The 19718-nt window shown below is 36.5% G+C and overlaps 1 non-coding gene across 1 annotated transcript; it reads left to right on the top strand.

The window, feature by feature from the left end:
• The first annotated feature begins 11762 nt into the window (after window positions 1–11762).
• Window positions 11763–11862, top strand: LOC125103451 (U4atac minor spliceosomal RNA). The gene has a single exon (XR_007128437.1). It is a non-coding gene; the product is annotated as a U4atac minor spliceosomal RNA (small nuclear RNA).
• The last annotated feature ends 7856 nt before the right edge of the window (window positions 11863–19718 follow it).

The following is a 19718-nucleotide window of genomic DNA, read 5'->3' as shown; positions in this document are numbered from 1 at the left end:
CTCTCAAAGTGAGGTGAAGGTAGAACCAAACAAAACAAAAGATGACTGATTAACACTCTTTATGAAACAGATGTCTATAGGACCGCCTCCACTCTGTGTAAGAATCCCTACTCCACCCAACAGAAGAACTGGAAGGAGATTTTTCTAGAGATAGTAAAACAAAGATTCCCTGACTTTGGGAGCAACACATCTAATAGAAAAATGAACCAGCATCCTTCAAATAGTGGAATTAATGGAAAGTTGATACACTGAATTTGAGATCTCCATTCCTCTCTCTCTTAGTTACTTAGTGAAGGACACTAATAGCCCAGACTTATAATATTGAGGCTGGAAATTAGAAGATTTTTCTCTGGGAACATTGATAAACTAAAGAGGAGAAACATTAAGATACTGATATTGCACGTTCCCTGACAAGATAGCCAGTAGGCTACACTAAAGTCCACAGTTGACAAGTTCCAGTCATCTTTACAAAACAGCACTCTTAAATATGACCAGGCATGAGGGATGAGAGAGATGAGAAGCAAGTTCAAGGAAAAGGAAGTTTGCAAGAAGAAAAATGAACAAAGAAGCAAAGCTACTGTTACTTTTAATAAGGTAAGAGAAGATATTGCATCCGTGAATCAAGAACAAGATTTTCATCACAAAGGAACAATGAGAAAACATAATAGAAGAGCTCTTGGCTATTAAAATTATAATAGTCAACAGAAAAATGCAACCGAAGATCTGATATGTAGTGTTGGTAAAATCTAAGGGACAGTTGAGTAGACAAAGAGAGGAGAAAAAATTAAAATATTAGAGGATCAGTTGCTAAATATTAGCTAAAATCTATTAAAAATACTATAAAGACCCATGAACATCGAAAACAATATCAGGGAAGAAGCAAAGTCATTGTATCTCATGACAACTGTGCAACAGTCAATACCAGTGGAAGAGAATACAGAGCCGAAGAAGAGTCCCTGGTTTATATAGGCTTGGTATTTGATAGAGGTTGGCACCATTCATTTAGAATAGATACATACCTATACATAAAACATTGCATATACATACCTATACATAAAACATTTGCACATTGCACACGTGTGTGTGTGTGTGTGTATTTCAATAACAAATATCGTTTGGAAAGACAATTTGGTTGAATCGCATGAAATTGCTGATATTTGACAGTTTTTGACCTACATAAATATCAATTTCATAAAGTTCAATCTAATACATGGAATGATTAATGATTGCCTGTAAAAGAAAAGATATAGAGAAATGGACTAAAGAATATAACAAAACAAAAGGATGGCCTTTACTGGATATGTTAGAAGCTATGAAGTGGAAATAAGAATAACTGAGTTCTGCACACCAAGAGGTAATGATGGTGGTAGGTTTGCAAACTAACTTACAAAATATTAACAGAAGGAAAAATTATCAAGATTGAGTTCAAAGTTTTCATGTGAAAAAAAATGGCAAGAGTCTAAAAGAGAGAAGATGATAAAAAATGATAAAGCTGTTTGGGCAGAGGAAGAAATATTTAAAAGGCAGATAGTCATATCTAAGAGAAAGAATAAAATTAGCTAAATATGCTTTCAGGGAACAACAACAAAAAAGCATAAAACTCAAAGGACAAAAGGAAAGTTAAACACAAGAATTTTTAATAACACTTCAGGATACTCCCTAGCCAAAACTAAAAGGCAGACTGTCACACTTTCCTCAATGAGCTAGTGGTACTAGTGAAAGCAAGGCAGATGTCCAACACTTTTTTTCCACCTCCTACCACAATGGCCATCATACTCAGTATTGTGTCCAACACATGCTAAGCTCACAAAATGTGCTTGATGAAATCTAATGGGAGGGGGGATTGCAAATGATTTCATTTTTCCCCTTGAGAGGGATTTTTCCTTTGGATTGCACAATTCTTAAACTCCAGATTTAGAAAAAGACACAGCCTTCCCATATTTGTCTGGATAAGAGTGATTTTTTTCTTGCCCTCTTCAACAGACACTTACAACAGTGAGAATTAAGCCTGTAAATTACATGTATTAGACTTGATCATGACATGATACATCTTCTACTTATAATTTAGATGATCTTATATAATGTGCCAGACAGTAATGTTATCATTATTTACAGAACCTTGAATGCGGCAGTAATCATCAATCTAAATGTCCGTACATTATTTTTAACAGAGAAGCACAGTGATCTATTCCAGGTTAATGCAGAGTGAGTAGGATGAGGGATTAAACCAGGAGACAGAGACTTCTCTGTAGCTACAATAATGATCTTCTGAGACTCTCCTACTCCCCACACCTCCCTGGACCACTCTTTCCTTACTTTGGTGACCCATTAAGTAGACTTCTTCAAATATACATTTATAGTTCATCCTTTACAATTTTCATGAATAAAGTAAAAGGTGTGGTAAATTACCAACGGCATTAATTATACAGGCAACATGAAATGTTTACACATCATACTCAATAATCTGTCAAAGGAAGATGAAATTATACTTGCACTTACCCATACTGAAATTCAAGATTTTTACAGTTTTAATGGGCTTTAACATTTAATTTGCTTAAATTATTACTTTGTTGATATAAATAGGATGTTTATTTACTCTAGGCTAGCAATAACTGAAGGAGGAACCCTCTAAAGACAAAATACTCAATTACGTTCCATACCAGGAATCTATGAATCATAACATAATAATTGAGGCAAGTATCTTCCATCAGTCTCAGAATTGCTGTCCATTTGCAACATGAGACCCAAATGAAAAAGCTAGGTAGCTCTTCAGTTCCTCCTGCATCATTTTGGTGTATAAAACTGAGTTATTTTGATTGAACTCCCAGAGTACCCAACTTTCCCCAATTTTGTGTTCAAAACCACTCTCCAGCCATGATAGAAAATGCAGGTACTCATAGATGGCTGTTGATTGAATCAAATGAGTCTAACACTTTCAACTACTTACATCATTTTTACTCACTTTAACCACAGTTGCTGACCCTTCCTTAACTATAAGATAAATAAAAATGCCTCCAACATAGTGTGAATTCTCTGAATATCTCCTATGAACATATTAATCAAAATACAAGTGAATTTGTGTTTTCTGTTAAGCAGAAATTTTCCTGTGACCATTTCTTTTTACATAGGCACAGATGAACCCTTCTGTGTACAAATAATTAAGTTCTAGCTCTATGTCTGTACAAATTGCAAAAGGTGTTCTAAATTCCAGAGCCAGAGGAAAAAAGGTGGGTGATGGGAATCCAATACCTTGAAAGAAATTAAATATATTTTTTAAAAAGTCTTCTAATTAAGATCTCATCAAACAAAATTTAAGATGGAATTAATAGAATTTATATTTAATTCGTGGAGTTCATATTATATAAATACATTTTCAGAAAAATAATTTATATTCAAGCTCTCCTAATTACTAGTTATATGATCTTTGGCAGCTTACTTAATCTCTTTGAATCTTAGTTTCCTGGCCGATAAAACAGAGATAACAACAGTTAACTTTACGGGGTTGTGGTGAAGTTCAAAGGCAAGAATGAACGTAGAAGTAACTTGTTCATTTTTAAAGTCCTGTACAAATGAAATGGGTGTTCGCACCACCTGCCATGGACCCAACACTATTCTTGAAATTTGGAGAGAATATAAGAGGAGTACAAGGTATAGTCTCTTCCCACAGCTATCCTTATACCCACTTGGAATCAGGAAATAATTAGAAAATGAGACAAAACTATATAAAACTAAGTTGTGTGGTCCAGACTATGTGTGCAGTAACAATTCTAAGAAAGGAGAAGTTAAAATTGGCTGGAAATGATGAATATTTTCTTTCTAAATGGAACAGGCTAAGCTTTGCCTGAACAAAGAAGCAAAGATATCTGACAGCTGCTTACCACTCTCTGTTGCTTAAAATATCAGAGGAGTATGAGGTTTAGGCAGCTCTGAGGGCTGAGTCATCTTCCTCCTTACTTGGTATTTATTCAGGACGCAGCTCTAACCCTGATGACAACAGCATTCCTGACCTCTGAGCTGCTCAAAATGCTGAGATGTTTCCGAAGGTGAAATGGACGCCTCATCCAGATTCCCGTGTGTCACCATTCCCAGTGATCCGTCTGCTGCCTCCTTGTTTGGTCTCAGGGTTTGTTCTAAGTGAGGGAGGTCTTGACAGCTGAAGAAGAGGAACAAAGGCCAAGTGAGAAATATTCAAGATTTTCTTCTCATGACAATGCTCAAGGCCCACAGCTGAGGTAATTATAGAAAGAACTGGAGTGCAAGACTCTACCATCTACCTCTGGAGCTTGTATATCATCTGGTTTGATCAGTTTGATTCAGTTGTCAAGTTCTGTGAGGGCCTATTTTAAACCAAGCTCTATAAGTGCTGGATCTGTGAAATTTAGCAAGGGAGATAAAAGAAAAAAGATACTTATTGTAACAGATAATCCCACATATATTTTAGGTCCTCATCTGACCCAGTACTATGTGCAAAAAGGGCTTTTGTCATTACTTTTTTGCAGGTGGGGACGCTAAGGCCTAGATAGCTTCTCTAACTCACCCAAGATCCCACAATTTCTAAACTACAGAGAGAAAGTTTAAACCCAGAAAATCCTGGCTCTAGCCTGTGCTCTTTATAGTTAAATTGTCAGAGGGAGAAATATGAATAAATAAGGAGAAGTACTGGGGGAACAAAAAAAGGAGGCAGGTTCAGGGAGCAGGATATTTCCACTCTTTTAGTTGATGGGATATTTTCACAAGAGAGGAGCTGTGGAGGAGTAGGCTAAAAAGAGGTTGAGGCCATTGACAGAGAACTTGGTTAAGGGTCATCGCTTTGCACCCAATTATGTCAACCATGGGGAGTTATCAGTGGCTGACTAAATGTGTTGTTAGAAGTAGTCCTGGGTACAGGCAATAGGTGTGTGGAGCAAGGACCTATGCATAGAAAATTTTGAACAATAATAAAACCTAGCCATTCTGATTTTAATCATCACCTCATGCCTATAATTCTAAATAAGGAAGTGATCAAATATCCTTCCTCTTCAAAAAAAAATATATTGTGTACATTTTCATTTTAAACATTTGCTGCCATTAATGTTGTGTTTTAAGAATACACGGGAAGGTTTGAATGATCACATTTCAATTATTACCCTTTCCTAAACATTGTGTTCTACAAGTAATTTCAGCAAACTCCTACTCTACGGTGGGCCCCCACCACACCCATGCTCAGCGGCATGAATCCAAGAGTAAATTGGGAATGTTTGAGTTTGCATTGGGCAGACATAGCTGGGATTGTTCAGTCAAAAAAATCAGAACTTGAGTTACTTCACTTATGTCATTCTATGGGATCACTTGGAGTTTTCTATTTTTTACTTAAATTCAAAAGACAAGTGTAATATTTTCTTCTGAAAAATGCAAATCTTAGTTCACACATAAAATATCCCATCAATTTGAGTAAACTTTAAAATTAAAATCATTCGGGGCACCTGGGTGGCTCAGTGGGTTAAAGCCTCTGCCTTTGACTCAGGTCATGATCCCAGCGTCCTGGGATTGAGCCCCACATCTGGCTTTCTGCTCAGCAGGGAGCCTGCTTCCCTTCCTCTCTCTCTGCCTACTTGTGATCTCTGTCTGTCAAATAAATAAATAAAATCTTAAAAAAAAATAAAATCATTCATTTTGTGTGTTGTTTTAAAACAGAAGATGAAAAAATGATGCTGATTATTATTTACCACATGAAAATTATTTCATCACACGATGGGGCTGGGGGAAGGGTGTTATAAAAATGACCCAGTCAAGGTGTCAAATATGTTGGGAATGCCACTGGGAGTCACTGAATGTTTCTGATGGGAGGAGTCACAAAAGAATGGCCAGGGTGAATCATAAAAGACACCATCATTACACCTATATGTGCTTGTTGTAACTAGACAAGGGAAAAAGCAAAGTCTATGCTATGGAAACAATACAAATGTTAGTTATGGAGAATATTCTGGGGTTTTGATAGGCTTCTGCATTTTCAGGATAGAGCATCAATTCTACCTCCAGCTGGTCTGTCCTTGAAAGCAGACAGTTCTTACTTTTTTAGCTGCCAGCAGAGAACACTGCATTTCAAAGAGTCAGTAGGAAATAAGACAATTTAGAGGGTTTTGTCACCCAATATCTTGGGAAATGTCCGCTGAGAAAATCATCCCTTAGAGTTGTTTCGTTAAGGATGCGCGGTTGTCGGAACTTGTACTGTTGTTCTCAGTATTCCAGGCACATCCTTATGGGAAGACTATACTTCCCCATCCTATAGAGACCGGCCTGGCTCCATGGCTGACTTGCTTCAGCTAGTAAAATGTCAGTAGATGTAACAAGTGTTTGGGGCAGTTGTAAGAGTCAGTGTGTGGTTTGCCGTGGTTTTTTCCACCAGTCTCCGTGATCAGGAAAGCATGGAGCCCCTAATCACCTGGGTTCCCGAATGACTGCAATGGGCAGTACTCCTTTGTCAAACTATGATGAATAGACCACAGGGACAAGAAGTAAACCCTGGAATTTTCAGCCGCTAAGATTTCCTGGTTATTTGTCATCACAACACTTACTAGCCCAACAGAATTGACAGAGCGGTCCCTCCTTTGGGCAGATACTCTGCAAGTCTCTACCCAAATTTAGCCCGACCGAGAGAAATCACAGTTGCAGAACTCGTTGTGTAGACATCAGTAGAATTGCTTTTACTGAAGAGAGGTTGATGTGAGGATCATCCATAGTGAAAGACACTACACACACACCTCAAAAAACTCATCCCGGTTCACACGTAAAGATGTTGTCATGGTTTAGGGGCATTCTGCTGATAAAACTTGCTGAGCGTCCTCAAAAGAAGTTCTAAGCTTCCTGGCCATCGAGCTGAAAAAGATGAATGTGATCAAGTCTACGATACTCAGTATTTAAAAGACAGAAATAGTTGATTTTGCTCAGGACAACTTTAACAATCCTTAACACAAAGCTGAGGCGGAGGGGGAGTAATGTTGAGCCAGGTCTATTCATCGCTATCCCTTCAAAGCTTCCCTTATCACACATGCCTCCCCCTTCTCCCTTAAACCTGAAAACACACACACACACACACACAAAACCCCAGCAATTAAAATGTCTGGCCCAGGGAGACAGAGAGCTCAGCCCCAGCCCCTACCTAAAATTGGGCCTCAGGACCCCTAAGGCTTCATTCTGGTGTAGGTGCAGATCTGCCACTTGCTGACAGACCCTTTCCCAGCACCAAGTATGTTGGGGTCACTGGGAAAAAGAGAACTTATGAATAAATCTGAAAGGGGGTCTGAAAATTTAGATGAATGCCAAAGGAGTCCTTTGTGAATAAAATTAAGCAGTCATTGCCATAGAGGACAAACATTGTAACTGGCTCTGCTTCACGGCTACCTCCCAAGGCTTCCTCCGGGAGACAGACGCATGGGTCTGTGTTAAATGGCTTAATTTTCTTAATCAACTATTTCATTGTGAGTTTTTAATTTCACTCCCATGCTTATTTTTTTTTTCATTTTGCCATAATACAGCTCTAAGTACCGTGGCAAACATTTGACAGTTCGCTCAGCGGGTGCTGGGCTCTGCAGAGCTTAGAGAGCTCTACCTTTTATTAATTGGGTTTCAGAATGTGTTCCTGTGTGAACAGAAGCTAAGATGGGACTATTGTACCTGTCAACATGAAGTGGGGCGAAATAAAATATTTGGAATGTGTTTTAAAATAACTCATTGTGAGCTTGATCGGTTGAGAATTTAAAAGCAGAAATATTCCTTAATGTTGAAATAAATAATCACACAATCAAAATGGCAAAAAAATTAAAGAAACGATAGGATTTGTTCAAGGTTCTTCAGTATTTGGTAACAATGAGAACATTTTCTTTATGCCCAATAGGTTAAGCATTGAAAAGGTAGTTCTGGAAAAGCATTTTAATAAAAACTCTAGGGACATGGGGAGGTAGTACTTACTTTGAAAACCAACAACGAAGGCTCTCTAAATAATTCTGATATTTCCAATTTAATTTTTGTTTTATTTGGAAGGTTTTTTCCCCCCTACTCATCAAGCAAAACTCTCAATCCAAAATTTCAAATTTAAGTCTAAAAGAAGCTCTTGCCAAGCATTGACTTTCTGAGGATTGTGTCTCTCTTTTGATGAAGTAGAAGTATCTTTGGGACTCTTTTCTCCTTTTTTCATGTATGCACTTCATAATTCAATGAACTTTAATGACATATATTCTGAGACTTCCACTCAAGGCAGAAGATAAAAGGGAGGGGAAGAGAGCACAGTAAAAGCTGACAAAAAAATCGCAGTCCTTCTCTTGTCATTAGCACTGTTATTTCCATCATTAATTTTGCTCAACTTGGAAATAATGAATGTTCTCTGTATCTTCCTAAGGGCCCATCTTTAGGCAGTTCCCCTATAAAGGGTTGTATCCTAAAGTTTAAGCTTGGGAAAAATAAAGATGAAGCCACGACAATCATAAGACAAAAACCTAGAGAAGAGATAGATAGATAGATAGATAGATAGATGGTCATGCTTGTTTATGATTTATATATATATATATCATCATTGTAAAAATCTTCAGAAGTTGTGGCAATGGGCAAATTAAAAAATGAAATTTTGCTCCCAGAGATGGCCACTATTTGGTCTATTTCCTACTAGGACTCTTTCCATGCGTTTACACACACACACACACACACACACACACACACTTTTTATTGAAAAACAAAAATAGAGCCATGTCAAACAGTGTGTTTCAACTTGCTTTGTACACTTGTCAATATATCAAGAACAATGTTATTGTTTGATGTATAGAACTGCTACATTCTTTTGATGTCTGTCCAGTATTTCACTAAAATTCAATACATAAATGGAAAGTAATTTTTTAGCCAATTCTTAGTGACAAATATTTTAATGTTTCTGATATGTCAATATTACAGTCACTTGGTTGGATATTCCCCGGAAGATAGATTTCTAAAAACAGAGCTAAGGAGTTAAAAGTTAAAATATTGCTATATATTTCTAAGTTTCCTCCAAAAATTATAGCAATTTACATTCCTATCGACAATGTATGAGAAAATATGCCACTCCACCTATTTTTAAGCTTTGCTAATCCGAAATATAAAATGTATCTCATTATTGCGTAAATTTGCATTTTTAGCTAGACTGAGGTTATTTACACATATTTACTTGGATTCTTTACAATATTGTGTCATCTTACCAAGGAATATGGGACAGCTTTATTAAATCTTCTTTATTCTTTTGGTAAAGCTATATTATTTTCCTGATAGATCTCTTGCAAATTTCTTATTAAATTTCTATTTATTTTATTGTTTATGAATGGGATTTTTTTCGTGATATTTTCAAGTGATTTTACTAATATAATAAAGCCTATCTATAGCTGAATTCATGTTTACTTTTTAGCCACTTTCCTAAACTCCATTAGTTTTAGTAAAGTTTCATTTGTTTTCAGTTGTTTTTTGATGTTGTTCTATGGTAAATTGTCATACTGCCACTGGTCATACGTTTTGCCTTTTATTTTCCAGTAAGGATGCAATAATAACAATGGCCATTCTCATCTTATTTCAGAATTCAGTGAGAAAGCCTTCAGTTTCTCATTAGACCACTTTAGAATTTGGACCACTTTAAGAATCTAATAAAAGTTATAGACCTTCTTTCTCCTTCCTTCAAATGCATGTGCTGCAAAAAACAAGAAAAGTTTTCATATATTTTTAGTTGATTCATACACCCCTTGAGGCTGATGAATACACTCACACAAAAACACACCACAGGACAGACTCGACTGACATAACTAAAGTTGCTTCAACAGGGACTGGCCAAAGGGAAAATTTCCAAGTAGGTGAAGGGTGTCGATTTAATGCAACAAACATTTGTTGAGCTCTCATTAGGGGTTCTAGTTACCCAACAGAAGGGTTAGCTTTCCAATGCAATTAAAAACAGACACTCTGCAAGACACTGGCTATAAATCCTCCTTGAATTACTCTCTGTCTATCCAGAAGGAGAGAGAGATAAGTAAACAAAACAACACAAAAAAGGTGGTATTAAAGAAGTGTGCATTCTGGATGAGAGCATACCTGGATATCGTTTTCATCAACTATAGGAAGTGTTACAGATGATGTGCCTTTTGGAGTGAAATTTTAAAGATGGTATTGAAGGGGCAAAGACTTTCCAAAAAGAGAAACAACTAGAGCAAAGGTAATTTGGCCTCAGATATTTGTAGAATGATGGGTAGTTCCCTATGCTTGGAACTCAGAAAAAGTGCAAAGATTTCATTGCACGGTTTGAAATGACTTTGTTTTTATGGTAGCCTCAGCCAAAATAACATAGTGTTACAAATCTTGCAAAATAAAGATTCCTCAGAAACCTCACACAAATTGCCTAACTCTTGAACTATTTTTGTTCAGAGTAGAAACCTCATAGATAGGCTCAGTCTTACCAATGGTTTACCAATTTAGTTCTTTTGTTCCTTTCTTACTTAATTGATCCAGAATATTGTGGCCTGCTGAGAATGCCTGAGGGCTTTCTTTGTCTGGTACCAATTTCAGAGACTTCTGACTAAACGCGTAGTGGAAGTTGTTAGCAGTTGTTGGAAATTAAGTGTGAAAAAGCTGGCTTTGGGGAATTTAACCTAGAAATACGAATTATCTATTTTGCATCCATACGTAGAAGAAAATATGTCTCTTAGAAATATTCACTTACATTCTATACATCTTTATTAAATTCCTTGGACATATTTGTCCACAAATGGCATGATTTCTCCCATTGTTTCTGTTAATCCATTGTCTTTTCTATCTCGGTCCCCTCTATATTACAATATTCCCATCAGCTTTTCCTCTCATCACTATTTCTAGGTAATCTCCAGTGCTGGTTACCAGACCAGAGTTTGCAAACTAAGAATCTGCTCTTCTGATTTTGCCCCAAGATGGCATTTTTGTTTGTCTTCCAGTCTCAACTGAATAAAAATACACTAGAGCAAGCTTGTTGCTCACAGACCAGTGAGAGGGTGAGGGAGCACGTAGGTATGGTGGACATCAATCTATTTTAAAATCTTCTCAGAAGATTCTCATGAACAGCCAGGATGAAGAACCACCAGAACCAAGAGCATCACTCATTAACCCCTCAATAGGGCCCTCACTACTCATCTTCCCCTACCAAACAGACCTTAACTAACTACACCTGCTACTCTGGAAAACAATCAATAGTTGTGTTCTACTATGGAAATAACCACTTAGGCCTTAAATTTTCTCATAATTATGATTGTCCATTAATTTTCCACAGTTGAGATGCCAAATCTACCTAGGTAAAGGGAAAACATCATTAATAAAAATATAGTTTCCTATTGTTTTTTTTCTCCCTTACCTCTATCTCCCCAGTGTAAAACCACTGCATTCTCTTTATGCACTATCCATGGGTCGTTTGTCTTGTTCTTTTCATTTGTGAAGTCATGCAACTGGGAATATATTTATAAAATATGATTACAATGGCACCAATTCTCACAGCAATTTTGGTGTTCAGAGCATATTAAGGACAGAAAAAAGTAACAATAATGCTTAGAGACTTATTTTTTTTAACCTTTTTTTTTATTTTATTTTTTATAAATATATATTTTTATCCCCAGGGGTACAGGTCTGTGAATCACCAGGTTTACACACTTCACAGCACTCACCATAGCACATACCCTCCCCAATGTCCATAACCCCACCCCCCCTCCCAACCCCTCTTCCCCCTGCTTAGAGACTTCTTAAAGAATTAATTGGTCTTAACCATCCTTTTCTTGGGGTTGCGCTACTGTCCAATGAACGTCTAGTGAGGACAGTACTGCTAACGCCTAAAAAAAAAAAAAAAAAGAAAGAAAAGAAAAAAAAAAGAATTAATTGGTCTTTAAGAAAATGCTTTAATGTAAAATATTGTCTGAAGGATTCTATGGTAGATACAAACTGCACCTATTTGGGTGTTCTTTCTTCTATTATTTCCTTGGCTTTATCAGCACCCTTTAAATCAATGTTGTTTTGGTAAACTCTTCATTAGTATTTGTCAAATTATTATTATATTCAGCTACTTTCTGTCTTATTATTATAGTCATATCCTCAAAGTGTATTTGTAATGCATTCTACACAGATGATCCTAAAACAAGCTGTTATTAAGCATATCATTATAGTACAAACACCAGAAAATGTCAAATAGCTCAAGAAGCCTCTGGAGAATTCTTAAAGATGTAATACAAAGCCATCATAAACTTGCTCTTTTCTTTTCAGAGCTTGTGCCTCTTGGTTCTAGTTATATCCTGACCCTTCTTTCACCAAGCATCACGCAGGAGGTTCCCACTGGACTTGAGGTGCACATGTGACTGGAAAGTCAAACATGGTTATGTTCACTCCATCAAACTCTATCCTACCCCCAGTCTATTACCAAATTCATTGAATGAATTCCAATTGAATGATATTGGTCTAAGGGCAGTAAGTTTCCCCCAAACCAAAATGTCATATTTATGCTTTAAAGCAATTTAAAATAATTAAAAATAATGGCAGGTCAAATACAATTTTCCTAATCTTAATTGATGTCATGCCCACAAATAGCAACAATTTATTTCTATGCAAAAGCTCTTCAACGCTGCACTAAGAGCTAAAAGACCTGAATTTTATTTTTGGCCCTAATACTGACTTCCTGCTATAAGTCTTTCAGTTTCTACATTTATGAGACCAGCAAGCTAGAGAAAAATAAACTGTTGTGTCCTTGGGGCATAAGGAGCTCAGAAATTAATGAGTTAATAATTTACACACAGCACGTGTACTTCAGGGGGGAATAACCTTCATAACACACAACAAGTATAAAGTTGAAATAACTAAGGATGATAGACGTAGCTAACTCCATTTATTTTGTAATGTGTATGGTATTGTGATTCCAAAAATTCTGCCCTAACATGTGGTAGCATTTAGCCAATACTCCTAATAATATTTATAAGTAGATTGAGAATTAGCCCACAAATACAATTCAGAAAGTTTATTCTGGTGATTTGTTTTTTATGTTCTATAAAATGAATTGCATTAAAGGTCAGAAAAAGTGCATTAAAGAACACTTCTTTAATATTTAAAGTGCAGCTGATCTTGTTGAACATTATAATAAGATACACATAATTGGCTTCTCTCCTGGGAGTTAAACTCAGTAACTTTCTGCCCGATTTGCCAAACTGTTGCATAAAACACAGAAAAATGGCAGAATGCAGAGCAAATGGTTTCTGTATTTACTGTTGTTCATTTTTAGCCACAGGAAAGAGGTAAAGAAACTACTGTATGTGATGACAAAGCAGGAATCAGCAGCTCTCTCCGAAGCTGGCTAAATCCACTCTTCTCACAGTTCTTTGCAACACGAAGGCAATTCCCAGAGTGTATTTAATTTGATCCTGCGATCTCTTGACGTGTTAGGGAATTTTTTTAGGGAAAAAAAAGGAAAGAAAGAAAGGAAGGAAGGAATAAAAAAGAGGAATAACTGTTGTCAGTCAAACTGAAGGCAATCGACTCCCAAGGTTGATGTCAACTCCCGGAACACATCATTGAAAACACACCTCCAAACCACCATTTTCTCCTTCAAGACCCACTCTCCACATTCCAGCCATCCCACCCCCAACACACACACACACATGTGTGCGTGCACAAACACACATGCACACCCCACAGAGGAAGATGGGACCATACAACTACGTCAACAGCCTTAATACAATTTAACAACTTAGAAAAAATGTAGAAAATGTTAAAGAGGAATCAATTTGACAAAATAATTTTTTTAAAGGAATATAAATTCACATATATTTCTCTTGGGCAATTTTCTTCCTATCTTTCTTTTTTTTTTTTTTTTAGATTTTATTTATTTATTTGACAGACAGATCACAAGCAGGCAGAGAGGGAGGCAGAGAGAGAGGGGGAAACGGGCTCCCTGCTGAGCAGTGAGCCCAATGGGGGGCTTGATCCCAGGACCCTGGGATCATTACCTGAGTGGAAGGCAGAGACTTTAACCCATTGAGCCACCCAGACATCCCCCTCTTGGGCAATTTCCTAAGTAATGACTTTGCAAAGTTTCTATTTGAAAAGAAAACAATGTACTTCATACATTGTTTTTCAACTTTAGTCACCACTTGAACATGCTCTTAATTTCAAAATGCAATTAAAGTTCAAGTTTACTTGTGACCTACTTAAAGAAGCTTCCTGGATCAGAAATAAAAGAAAACAAATGCTTGTTAAGAAGTCTGTAATATGCCTTAGACATCAGAGCATCCTGAGATTTTTGGATGAAGCGCTCTCTTATAATGAGAAAAGCTAATATATTAAGTGTAAGTCAAAAACACACATTAAATGTTTCATTTGTTCCATAAGAGGGGAAAATTTTAAATCAAGTGGGTAAACATTTTTTAATAACTCAGCAAGAGATTTCATGGAATCCTCCCATATTTATAAACATTTTGAGATTTTTGCATCCTTCTATATGGCAATAAGTTATCCATCTCTAATTTTCATTTAATTTATTGTTTTCTCTGCCAATGAATTTTGGCTTAAAGTTCCCTTTTAGAATGTGTAAACAGAAACAAATAACTAGACGATTGTTATTGGACCCACTCTAACTAAAAATAGCTAAGTTAATATTAAAACAAAACATACACACCACAATATTTATGTGTCAACCTTTTTAGGATTCACTTTCTGACACATTTTCCTCACACTGCAGCCACCTGAGAATATTTGCTAGAATGCACACTTTGCATGCCTATAAGAGACCTTAGTATTAGAAGTATATTCATTCTACACTCACCAGAATACCAAACACTTGGAACATTAGTGGTAGACTTATGCAGATATCAAAGAATTTCCCCACATAAAGAGTCTAATGTCATCTGAAAACAAATAATTTTTTGTTTTAATTTTGTCCCTCAATTACATAAGCAAATAAGCCCTCTGGGGAATTAAACTAATTTCCCTGACATCCAGGTGGTAAAGTCCATTCACTTCATAAGGCATTATTCTCCTGTTCTCAATTTTAAGAATGTTAGCTATGTATTTTCTAGACCATGGTAGATTAGTAGCTGTAAATGGAAAAGGGACAGAACTGAGTAACAGAGCAAGCACTCCAACAATGACAAGGATAAATAGCTAACAGAAAAACTACTACAAGCCGACAAATAAAATACAGTAATTTGGGATAATAACGAGATTTATTGAAAGGCAAAATTTTCCAAACTTTTAATTGGCCATAAGTGCATTGGTACATTCATATTTAGTTATACCTGAGTCCTAAGACATTGTATTTAATATGCTCTTTAGTATGTTAGAGAAAGCAGAAAATTTTCAAATATAATTATAAATGTTTCCAACAAAAATAATCAAATATTTTTAAAGCTTCGAAGTTAAAAAGTGTAACTTTTTGATATTGAGGAAATTTATTTTTGCAGAACACCTCCTTTTCAGGCAACCACAGAACTACGTAAGATAGTTGGCATGGGTATAATTTTACAGTTCAAATGATTACTTTGTTGAAGTAAAAAGTTACCAGAAGTTCATGTAAAAGACTAAAAGTTTTATCTAGAAGTGAATAATCCCGCTGTCACATTGAGAATGTTTTGCTGGTCACGAGACAGAGTCAATGAGTAAGGCAGAGTTTTGTTGACTATCCTGGTTTTATTTTTTTTTAACCAATTAGTAATGTTTACAGAGAGATGACAATAGCTAAGCGAGTCAAAAAGATATGAGGGTTAAGTCAGAACAGGGTGCCTTGCTGCTGACTTCATTTCCAGGTTTGGCTAGACCCTGCATTTTTCTAGTCTCGGGAGTTTTTTTATTTTCAGAACCTATTGGTTCTTTTCACGCAATTCACTGATACATAAATACATGCATGCCAAAATGGAAGTATAAACCATTCTTGGTCTTATGTTTTTGCAAGGAGCAGGGAAGGGAAAGTTTGAGCAGGATGGTAGATTTTAGGTTAGGCACTTTAGAAAGCATGCAAAACTGGTTAAATGTGAGTTTTATTGAGCATAGCGATCAGAAAATAATTTAGTTAGCTGATGAACCCCAGTCCATGGTAAACATTCACTAGCTAACTTTTTGATTTGGCCGTGTTCTCTTGGATGAGACCTCTTGGTTGCTAGTCACCATTATTCCATGCCGTTATGGTGGACATGCTTTATCCCATCATGCTCTACAGCAGAGTGGCAAACTGATATCACAAAATTTCAGCAACACAATAACACTTAAAGTGTATTGCTCAGATGGGGCCTGAATAGTCAGTACAGGTTGGCTCTCACTGGCCAAGATGATGGCTTACATCTGATCCAGATGTCTGAAGTCATTTACAACCAATTCTCTAGTCTCGCCAATTAGTCTTAACATTGAAGCAATTGACTTACCTGCTGACAGCCTGAATCAACAGATAATTTATGACCTGAACTTCTATAATTATTTTAATAGCCTTTTCATACCCTTTCCATTCTCTTTATCATAATAAGAGCATTTAAAATGAGAACTCCTCACTAAAGGGAAGAGATGTGAAGGTCTCAAAGAAACATTTTATGAAAGAAATCAGAGACCTGTCTTTTTAAGAGGGCCCATATTGGAAAAATTCCCCTCTTCCTCCTTTCAATCCATCTGTGGAGAAATATACTGGACTCTTTTTCACCATTTTAAGTCATGACTATCTCTTAAATTCCAACTTGTTTATTGCTTGTGCTAAGACCATCAAACATCTCAAAGATCAACCTGCTCTGCATTATCGTGCTATTATTAACAATGGCAGCTGAAAGAGAAGGCATTCCTTGAAAGTCTGCTCCTCACTAATCAGGCCAAGGGCTCTTAACTTCAAGAGGCCAGTTTTTTGCCAAGAGAGCGCCCGCCTGTCTTCATTCTGTGTTCATTCACTTTCTGCTGCTTACCGCATCCTGCAGAAGGTACTCCCATCATTGCTAACATTGATGACAGACAAATGTCATGGCCGCCAGAGATGGGCTAACGAACAACACAGAACAAGGCAAGTTTTGTGAAGAAACATGAACAAATAGTTTTAGTCTACTTAGCTAAGGAGAGAAACTATGGCTAAATATTGAACTGCTATACTTTACAACATACCATAGAGAATACCAAAGAAAATATTGCCTGGGGAGATGCATGCTCAAACCTTCCCATCTGCAGCTGCTATCAATTATTCTGCCCTGATGTGACCAGAAATCTCAGTTTTCAATAGAGAAATATGAGTTGTAAAAGAATCCTTATTGGCCACCCTTACATTCCCCTCCCCACCCCCACCTCCAGATTCTGTTTTGCTTTTCAAACATTTGAAATGTCCACATACTTTGTATCCTCGCCCACTGGGAAGTTAGAAAAGCAAACTTAGCTAGTTTCAGGGCAGAGGAGAGATTTTGTGGCTTTCAGAGAATTTCCATTGGATTACAAAGGCTCATAAAAGGGTACCTTCACCCTAAATGTTATATAAACAGAGTTCTGTCTGTGTGTGTGATTTACACTCTTATTGAAGATCTTGACTCTTCCTTCTCTTCATGCTAGAAGATAAGTGAAGGACAAAAAGGCTGTTTAGAAGAGTTAACCTGATCATTTTTTAAAAGATGTGTGCAAATCACTGGGGCTGGAATCCTGTTTGTCAACCAAATTGTCAGGAAATAATTTATTACCGGCAAGAACAAAGCATGCAGCTGGATATCCCAAACAACGGCATGCTAAATGAGCCAGAGACTTGTTATAAATATCTTCCCCAGGCCTACATTTCCTATAGTCTAAAATTATTCTAGAAGCAGTGTGGTATTCATGGAAAAAATAGTTGTACTGGGCATCAGGATGTCAGAGTTTCTTTTGCCTATTCTAGTAACTAGCTGTGCTGTTCAAGTTAGCCTCTTTCAGATTTTTGTGAAAAAAAAATAAAAATAAAATAAAGTAAAAAGGAAAAAGAGAGAGAGAGAAGAAAGAAAGAAAGAGAAAGAAACAAAGAAAGAAAGAAAGAAAGAAAGAAAGAAAGAAAGAAAGAAAGGAAAATGAAAAGAGAAAGAGGGAGTTAATACTGCATGACCTCTGAATTTCTTCTGAGTTCTAAAATTCTACACTGACATCACTGATACCCTATACAGGGAACCCAAATGTTATACGAATTAGTCTAGGCTTATTCAAAAGATGAGAAAAGTGCATTTAGGAAAAGAGAAACAAAGGACTTGTAAAATAGGCTTTTGATTTCTGTGTGAACTATATCATCAAGAAATTGTTCTTCAGGCACAATTAATAGAGTTAACTTTGAGAGGTGAAAAAAGCTAATAACAAATCAGAAAAGACAAAGTAATTGGAAATGAGACTTCACTTTAAAAAATAAAATTTTAAAAAGAAATGGTAATAAATGAAATCCCTCTTCTTTAGAACTTCCAGTCTTTTAATTTTCGTTTTATTCCACCCTGTGTCAAAAGTTCCTATGTGTCTGTTTTCTCTGTTAGACTATAACTTTCTAGATGTAGGGGACCATATTTTATTCATGTTTATATCTGTCATGTTGATTTGCCCAGAAAGACACTCCACAAATGTTTGTTGAATTCTGTTTTCAATATATTTGATAAAAATGGTAAATACTGAGATGGAATAATTAATCAAACTCAGCTGGTAAATCTAAATCTTAGATGAATCTCCAAACTTCCTTCTTTTACAAATGACTTGGGAGGCAATTATGTCACATAGACTCTGTGAGATATCTAGCAAACTGGAGAAGACTCTTCCTATCTTGAAAGAAAGAAAAATATCAAATTGCAAGCAGGTAATTATTTCCTCATCTATCAGAATTTCTCTATGGCTCATTCATTTATTTATCCATTCATCCCATATTTAATGGGTAAAAAATAATCTGGTCGTACAATGATGATTAAGATACGGCCCTTGCTTTCAATACAGTGTTTCTAGTTTATGGAGAGAGGTCAGTTACAATACAGTGGGGTAATTGTGGTGATAGTGATATGTATTCAACACATTGAGAGCACATAAACGAATGTTTAGGATCATTTAAAGCTTCTCAGAAGAGAAGATGCATGGCTTAGCTGAATAACAAAGGGTAATTCTGAGTCAGTCTGGCAAAGATCAAGACCTGTAGACAAAGAGGGTGGTATTAGTTAGGAAATTTTAGGTAGTACTTATTGTATGTCAGGCATTTTTCCCAATCACTTTAAAAACAGTAATTCCTTTAATACACAACTATGTGCAGGAACTATTATCATACCCATTACAAATGAGGAAACCAGGACACAGAAAGGATAAGTAACTTTACAAGGTCGACCAGCTAGTAGGTGACAGAGCTGAGATTTGAACCCAGGCACTGTGGGGTCAGAAGTTATGCTTTTAATCCTCTTGATTATATGTTGTTGCTCTATGGTTGGGACGCAGAGAGCCTGGCTCCTCCCCACTCACCTCTTCCCTCTTTGTTCTCTGCCTCAGCATTCTACCCTCTTTGCTCTCTGCCTCAGCATTCTATACATCTGATTTTGTAATGACTTGCACATGCACTTGTGCGCTTCTGTCTTCCTCATCATACTGCAGCACTGCAGGGGTTCTCATTGAGGGGTTCAAAGCAGGAGATCATATATGTACTTTAAAAAAGAGCACTCTGATTGAAGCAGAGGGAAAAGATGTCATTTTGGTTAGAATATCTATAATATACCTGATATTAAAATAGAGTTTCAGCCCAGGCACATTTCAAA

The sequence above is a fragment of the Lutra lutra genome, chromosome 6 (genome assembly GCF_902655055.1).
Source record: "Lutra lutra chromosome 6, mLutLut1.2, whole genome shotgun sequence".
Taxonomy (NCBI): Eukaryota; Metazoa; Chordata; class Mammalia; order Carnivora; family Mustelidae; genus Lutra; species Lutra lutra.
Note: the sequence above shows the minus strand (reverse complement) of the source record. Positions and strands in the feature narration are given on the sequence as shown.